Source organism: Chrysochloris asiatica, unplaced genomic scaffold, assembly GCF_000296735.1.
Source record: "Chrysochloris asiatica unplaced genomic scaffold, ChrAsi1.0 scaffold00063, whole genome shotgun sequence".
NCBI classification, from domain to species: Eukaryota; Metazoa; Chordata; class Mammalia; order Afrosoricida; family Chrysochloridae; genus Chrysochloris; species Chrysochloris asiatica.
In genome coordinates, this window is record NW_006408581.1 from 9,618,296 (window position 1) to 9,625,450 (window position 7,155).

Here is a 7,155-nt window from a genome sequence, read left to right on the forward strand (position 1 = left end):
TCACAGAGTTTATAATCTGACATAAATGTGGAGGAAAGGCATTGTCAGTGTGTTGAGACATGTGCTAGTATTCAAATTGTGGAATTTTAATTGAAAAAACAAACAGGGACTATTTCCCTTTAAAAATATATGATTAATTTTCCCAACATTGTTTTATCATTTTGACCATGGTGCCAGTATACAATTAGTAATTTTAACAACAGTTGCTACTTAGTGCAATAAACTTTGAAGAAACATTTTATTTTGAATAATGTGTGAGAGGATAAAAGGAAGACTAGATTCAGAAAGTTAGAAAGATTGACTTTTTTTGTTTGTTTGTTTAATTCTAAGAGAAACAGAAGTCAAAATGTCCATTGGTGCTGTTAGTATTTATAAAACATATATATTCTGCAAGAAAAATGATCTAATACTGCTAAAAGTGTCTAGAGAAAATTAAAGCTGTATTAATGAGCAGCATAGGGATTTTCAGTTATAATAGAGCAAAAATAATAACTGATGAGATTGCAAATTGTACTCCACAATATGAATCTAAGCTTTTTGGAAAGTTGATTATAGATTCCGCTCTGATTAGATATAGAGTTCAGAATTCAGATGAACTTTAAAAAGGTCAAAAACACACTATTGGAAACAGCTCTGGCAGTGCCCCCAGAAGAAAGACCAAAAAAACCAAATATAGTTTATATAATTCTAAGCTTATAAATGTCCCTTTTTATATAAAAAGAATAAGAGTTCATCATGGCGTACAAATTTTAAATTCCTTTTCTGAAAAGCAAAAGTATGAGAACAACTAAGCAGAATTATAAATGCAGATAAAGCAATTTTTTGAGCAGCAAAGCACCATAGGTTAATAAAATAATTAATAGCTTTTAATTCAACTATTTTTAATCAGTTGAAAATAAGTAAAAATGTGAAATTAATTTGAGCAGAATACGAATATTTGTAATAAGAATAGCAATAAGGAATACTATTGAGTCAGATATCTTTCATTAGAATTATCATAAGAATTTCTATATAAATGTACAGAATAAATATGTCTGCATATAAGTATTATCTGGATCATGAGTCTCGGTCTGGTGCTGTAAGATAAGCATTGGACTTCTAACCACAAAGCTGTTGGACCAAACTCAAAAGTTCTATCCAGGGTTACTATGAGTCGGAATGGACTCTTGGGCACTTAACAATAACAAAAACACTCTTACATGCTTTGTTAACTGGTGGTATAAACTAGGATTTGGGAACTAGATTTTGAAAACTTGTGCTGTTTTCTTAATGTATTCTGTCCAATAAAATAGACTCTTTCATGTCCTAAGTATAGCTACTTCTTCCAGAAGTGTTTTCCTGACCAGAAATCCATACTTTTGAAACTTTGTTAAGTGTCTCCTATCTCCCCAGCCACTCCCTGGAACCCCTATACTGTGTCACTCTGAGTCAGAACTGACTCGAAAGCATTTAGCATCAACAACATCTCTGTTAATGGAGAGCACAGTAGTTGTGCACTATATAACTGGAGTTCAACCCACAAGACCATGTTTGAGCCCACCAGCTGTTCCTGGGGAAGAAGATGAGGCTTTCTGGTCCTGCAAAGATGTTCAGCCCTGAAAGCCCTATACCAGATTGCTATGAGTTGGAACCTACTCCACAGTATATAACCACCACCACATATCACAAACAAAATTTTAATGCTTCATAGCTGAATTGGAACCCAGTCAACTGCATTTAACATCAATTTCTGTAAATAAACAAGTACTTTACCTACTTGTCTTTTTCCTGTTAATAAAAAAGTTCTTCATTCACAATTACCTATTAACATGCTCATTTCTACCCCCTCCCAAACTGAAAGGTTTAGGCAGGCAGGCTAGGTGCCCCTCTGGTTTGTCTTTGTGTCTCCAGTATTTTATACAATGTCTGCAACATGTATGGGAACTCAATAAATATGTGCTAGATAAAATAACAACTATCTAAGATACATTATTAAAGAATAACCTGGTAGCCTGAAGGAATCAATTCATTTTCCAGTGTTGAATGGTTTATAAGTATAAAATATCTGAGGAGCAAGTTTCATTATAGTTATTTCCCTCAAGCTGGAGAAGTCCTTAATAAACTATTTTTATTATTCTACACAATAGAAGTATCATAGTCATCATGGAGAGTAAATATCATTACAGAATTTGGTTCACATACCATGATAATTAAATAATTGAGGAAAGTCGCAAATTAAATTCAAATATGTTGTAAATAATCACCGTAATTATTTCTTAGTCTTTTAACTATCATTTATATGTCTATGCCATTGGTCTGCTTTTATTTAAAAGCCTGTGGGGGGAAAAGAAAAGCAATACAATTGTATGAAGATTACATAAAGTTAAAATTATCAATGTTTGACAACTTTATTAGTTACTATAAATTATTTTTTTAAATGACATTTTGTCATTCAAATAGAATGAGTCAGGAACCTGGGCTCTTGTCTTCAGTTTAAATTGCTGGTAGACCTTGGTCATGACATTAATGTCTTGGGAAACTGTTCCAAGTTTCTCAGATTTTTACTTATCCTATGGCCTAAGGGGGAGTCCTGGTGTGGCACAATGCATTAATGTGCTAGACTGCAAGGTTTGTGGTTCAAACCAGCCACTCCTCAGAAACCCTATATAGAACTGATTTGATGGCATAGCAGCCCTGTGTAGGGTTTCCAAATAGTGGCTGGTGGGTTTGAACCACTAATCTTTCAGTTAGTCAGCCAGTGCTTATCCTACAGTGTCACACTGGGACTCTTGATTGCAAGCCAGAAAACACTATGTGTGGTACTTGTCTGGGTCACTGTAAGTAAAAAAATAGTGGTAATCAAGGAAGAAGTCCAAGTAGCACTGAAGGCATTGGTGTAAAAACAAGGCTCCAGGAAATGATGGGATATAAACTGGAAATTTCCCATAAACTGATATAACTCTGGAGGCACTCACTCACCTATTGCAAGAAATTTGGAAGACAGCTACCTGGTCAACTGATTGGAAGAGGTCTATCTTTGTGCCCATTCCAAAGAAAGGTGACCTAACAGAATGAGGAAATTATTAAAATATCATTAATACCATGTGCAAATAAAATTTTGCTGAAGACAATCCAAAAACGGTTGCAGCAGTGCATCTACAGGTAATTGCCAGGAATTCAAGCTGGATTCAGAAGAGGACTTTCAACTAGGGATATCATTGCTGACATCAGATGTATCATTGCTGAAAGTAGAGAATATCAGAAAGATTTTTACTTATGCTTTATTGACTATTCAAAGGCTTTCAGCTATGTGGATGATGCCAAACTATAGATAAAATTGCAAAGAATCAATATTCCATAATATATCATTGCACTTATGAGGAACCTATACTCAGACCAAGAAGTAGCTGCTTTGAACAGCACAAGGGGATACTAAATGGTTTAAAAGGGGTGTGCCATGGTTGTATCCTTTTGCCATGCATAGTCAAACTCTATGTTGAGCAAATAATCTGAGAAGTTGGATTATATGAAGAAAAACGTGGCATCAGGTTTAGAGTAAGGTAGACGATATGCATATGACACATCCTAGCTTGCTGGAAGTAAAGAAGACTTAAAATACTTATTAATGGAGGTCAAAGACTTCAGTATGCATTGTGCCTCAATATAAAGAAAACAAAGAAAACACCTGGACCAAATCCATTTATCATGGTGTCAGTTATTGGTACAGTTGTGATCATTTTAATTTTCTATACATTGAGGTGCAAACCATATACAATATGTTTTGCAATAAGTACTTCAAGTCTTCTTCACTCCAAACAAGCAAAGTTGTGTCATCAGCACATCGCATGTTCTTAATGAGTCTTCCTGTAATCCTGATGCCATGTTCTTGTTCACGTAATCCAGTTTTTCAGATTATTTGCTCAGGATATAGACTGAATAAGTATAATGAAATGTTGCAACTCTGATGCATACATTATTATTTTTATTTTCAACAATTCATTATTGCCTTATTCTGTTCTAACATCTACCACATGATCTATGTATAGATCTATGTATAGATGAGCACAATTAAGTGTTCTAGTATTGCCATTCTTTGAATTGTTGCCCAGAGCTTGCTATGATCCACACAGTTGAATGGTGTTGCATAGACAATGATGCACAACTAAACATTTTTCTGGTATTCTCTGCTTTCAGTCAAAATCCATTTAGTGTCAGAAATGATATTCCGTTTTCCACATCCTATTCTGAATACTGGCTGTTCCCTGTTGATGCATTGCTGTAACCATTTTTTCAATTACCTTCTACAAATTTTTATCTGCATGTGCTATTACTGATACTGGTAGATTTCTGCATTCCACTGGGTCATTTTTTTCTTTAATGGACTCAGTATGTTTCTCTTCCAATCGGTTGACCAAGTCGTCCAAATTTCTTGGCATAGACAGGTTAGACCCTCAATTTGTATGCCATCAACTTCTAGATTCTTCTTTCACCAACACCTTCAATGAACCTTGGACTTAACTTTCAATGCCATCAGTTTTTAATTTACTGATACATCTTGAATGAGTTGAACAAAGACCAATGATTTTTTTATTCAATTACTTGTTTAAATTGCTCCCATCTTCTTTAAATGCTTCCTGCATTTAATGGTTTACCCATAAAGTCCTTCAATATTATATCCTCAGGTTGGATTTTTCTCTTCAATTTTTCAGCTTGAGAAATGCTGAACTTGTTCTCCCATTTTGGTTCTCTAATTCCAGTTTTCTGCACAATTCATTATAATACTTGGTTTAAGGAACTGCCCATTGAAATTTTCTTTTCATCAATTCTTCCATGCTCTAGCTACTGTATTTTCAAGGCCAAGCTTCAGAACCTATTCTGACATCCATTTTGTTATTTTCTTTTCTTTTTTTTTTGGTAGCCTTTAGTCTTCTTCCTGGATAATATTCACTATGAATTAACATTGACCTGAAGACACAACAGTAATTTTAAATGAGTCCTGCATTTCTTCTTCCCTCCCTGTTTAAATCTCTGAGATTGTATTTGAAATAAACCCATGCATCTATGAAATAAAACTCAAGTAGAAATACTTTCGGACTTACTTTTGCACATATGGAAATGAGTAGCTTCTTGTAAAACAAAACATTGCTAGAATATGTTGGAAATAAATAATTCTCTGCAATCAGTGTACATTTCTAAATAAGGTTTTCAGTTACATACTTGTTAGGGCGATTAAAAAAAAAAAAATAAATCCAGTAAACCAGAGGCTTGTGAGGGGATCTAACTGGACCTGTTAAATTCAAGGCAGAGGGGTCAACTCAGAAGGTTATGGTGAATGTAATTTTGTATCCCAAATGGATAACTTTGATAGATTTTCTTGAAGTACAGGGGAAAATCATGGAGACCTATTAGGAAGAAATTTTGAGAAAAAAAAGTCAGGAAATTTGAACTAAATAACCCCCTCTCCCCGACCAGCCGCTCCGCGGGAGAAAGATGAGGCTTTCTACTCCCGTAAAGATTTACACCCTCGGAAACCCTGTACAGGGTCGCTATGGGTCGGACCCGACTCGATGGCACTTAACAACAACAACAACAACCCCGACTCAGAACAAAAACATTCTTTGAGAATAGCAAAATGCTGTTCCAAATGAATTACTTTGGGAGACCTTATTTCAGCCACCTGACAACCCTGATATTTTGGTTAATAAAGTTTCTTGCGATTTTGTGTTAATATTTGTTGACTTATCCTCATATATTTTTATTTTCTAGAAACTATTTTCTAATTGTTTTATCTGCCTGGTTATTATTTTAAATTGTCTTTGTCTTCTTTTCTTTTCAATTACTTCCTCTGGAATCAAAATATTATTTTATTTACTGTGTTGCTATTTTACTGAATAATGTTGATTTACCTGTGACTTTTTTTTTTTTTAACACTTTGCTTTCCCTTTTATACTTTAGTAGAATTGATGTTCTTCATTGAGAAAAATCTAAAAAGGAAGTGCTTCTACTTTTACATGCCAGCAGTCAAGGACTGCAGCAACCTTGAAAACCTACCATATGATATGAACTAAACTTCTCTGATATACTAGAAACACAGGCTCCCAAAATTGATAATAATTCTATAAAATTTTATGTCATGGACAATATTTCACCCCCCTGTTGCTGGTAGGTGTGGTTGAGTTGCTTCCAATTCATAGCAGCCCTGTGTATCACAGAATGGAAAAATGCCTGGGCCTGTACCATCCTCACAATTGTTGTTATGTTTGAGACCATTATTGAAGTCACTATGCCAATCATATTTTTGAGGGTTATTCTCTTTTTACTTATTCTCTACTTAACCAAGCATAATATCCCTTGACTTAGTTACACCTTTATAACATGTCCAAAGTACATGAGACAAACTCTTATCATCTTCACTTCTAAGTTGCATTCTGGCTGTACTTCTCCCCAAACAGATTTGATTGTTCTTTGGGCAGTCTATAGTATATTGATTATTGTTTGACAACATCAAAATTCAAATGCACCAATTATTTTCAGGTCTTCCTTAGTCACTGTTTAGCGTTCCTACGCACTTGAAACAATTGAAAATAATCTGACTAAAGCGTCACTTGGAGTCCTGGTGTGGTGCTGTGGGTTAATGGGCCAGACTGAAAAGCCATTTGAACTACTAGCTTGGTGGTTCAAGCTCACCAGTTGCTCCTTGGAAACCCTATGCAGGGTTGCTATGGGTCGGAACCGACTCGATGGCACTTCACAACACAACAAAAGGCATCACTTAATCCTTAAAATGGCATATTTGCTTTTAAAAAACTATAAATAGGTTTTTCACAGCTGATTTGCTTAATGCAATGTATCATTTGATTTCTTAATTGCTGTCTCCATAGGCCTTGATTGTGGTTCCAAGTAAAATAAAATAGTTGACAACTTGAATCTTTTCTCTGTTCATGACATTGCTTACTGGTCCAGCTCTGAGGATTCTTATTTTCTTTATATTGAGGTTAATTCATCCTGAAAGCAGTAGTCTTTGATCTTCATTAGCAAGTACTTTAAGTCTTCTTTGCATTCAGCAAGCAAGATTGTTTCACATTTGAAAGTAATGACTCAAACAGAACCCTGTACATTGTACCCTACACCATTACTCACAGTAGCCAAAGGGTGGAATCAACTTGTGTCCATCAA